Raw genomic sequence first — 1,320 nt, 5'->3', positions numbered from 1 at the left:
CACGCCTGGGAGCAGCCGCGTTACAAGACTGCTATTGCTTCCTCATTACCGTTTTAAGTTCTACTATTAGGCACTTTGGGATTGTAAATCAGCATCAGCATCTTTCAGAGTGGAGGGTAACCCTTCACCTCACAGCTGATCAGCATCCTGGGGAAGACTTGGAAATCTAGAATTAAAGGATCATATCTGGTATGGCCTTGGATAAGTCACCTTCCTTCTCTGGATCTGTCTCTTCATGTGTAGATGGTGCAGGTCATTTGGACAGACCTTTGTCAATGTGTGCGTGCGTGCTTTTGTGTGTGTGTGTGTGTGTGTGTGTGTGTGTGCTCTCAAAGAGGTGAAGACCTCTGTAAGGTCTTTTCCCGCTGTTGTGTTACAGTATCTGGGCTGAGTAATTTATAAGAACAGATTTCCGGTCATAGGGAGAGTAATGGCCACCATGTCCACGCATCTCCAGTGGGTGGTTGTTCAGAACTGCTCCAGTTTCTTGATCAAGAGGAATAAGCAGACCTACAGCACAGAGTCCAATAATCGGAAGGCCCGAAACTCCTAATTCAACACAAGACCATTGGAGTGGAGCTCGTGATGGCAAAGGGGTCTTGGTGGTTATGAAATGCAGATCTGGTCAGTGAAAACCTGCCACTTCTGCCACTTCTTCTGTGAGGACCACCATCGACAGGAATGCTCTGGCTACCCTCAGCAGCATCAGGCACATGATCTGAAAGGACAAGTACCACCCTGATCTTCATATGGTGGCCATCCGCAGGGCCAGTGCCATCCTTTGAAGCCAGAAACCTGTGGTGGTGCAGAGGAAACAGATCTGCCCCCTCCAAGAGCTCCTGAGCCCCAAACCCCAGAAGTAATAAAGAGTCCACTGACTTGTTCAAACACATACACACACACACACACACACACACACACCCCAGATTTCTTCCTCATGGTCCCAGAGGATGGACGGTCCAAGATCATCAAGTTCTTGCCGGTCTTGGTGAAGGCTGACTTTGGCTCCCAACATACAACATAGTACTTTGTTACCATGGTTTCACAGGGCAAAAACTGGAAGGTGAGAAAGAATGGACAGTTTCCTCCTTTGCATGGGGCACTAACCTACTTATGGGGAACAGCTCTTGTATCTGACCTGCTCCCTAGAGGCCCTCCTATTAACCATGCTGTGCTGGTGATTGGGTTCCGACAGGAGTTTGAGAGGGGATGCCAACACTCAAATGACAGTAGCAGGGAATAACTGTCTGTTGTTTATAAGCCAGCAAGGTGTGGCCATTTGTTATGGGAGCCTGAGAGGACCAAGGTGGTCATGACCTG

General features: G+C 48.7%; 1 pseudogene; it reads left to right on the top strand.

Annotated features, from left to right (window-relative positions):
- The first annotated feature begins 439 nt into the window (after nt 1-439).
- Gm20040 lies at nt 440-863 on the top strand (annotated as a pseudogene).
- Nucleotides 864-1,320: the final 457 nt, after the last annotated feature.

This window comes from Mus musculus, chromosome 16 (genome assembly GCF_000001635.26).
Source record: "Mus musculus strain C57BL/6J chromosome 16, GRCm38.p6 C57BL/6J".
Classification (NCBI taxonomy): Eukaryota; Metazoa; Chordata; class Mammalia; order Rodentia; family Muridae; genus Mus; species Mus musculus.
Note: the sequence above shows the minus strand (reverse complement) of the source record. Positions and strands in the feature narration are given on the sequence as shown.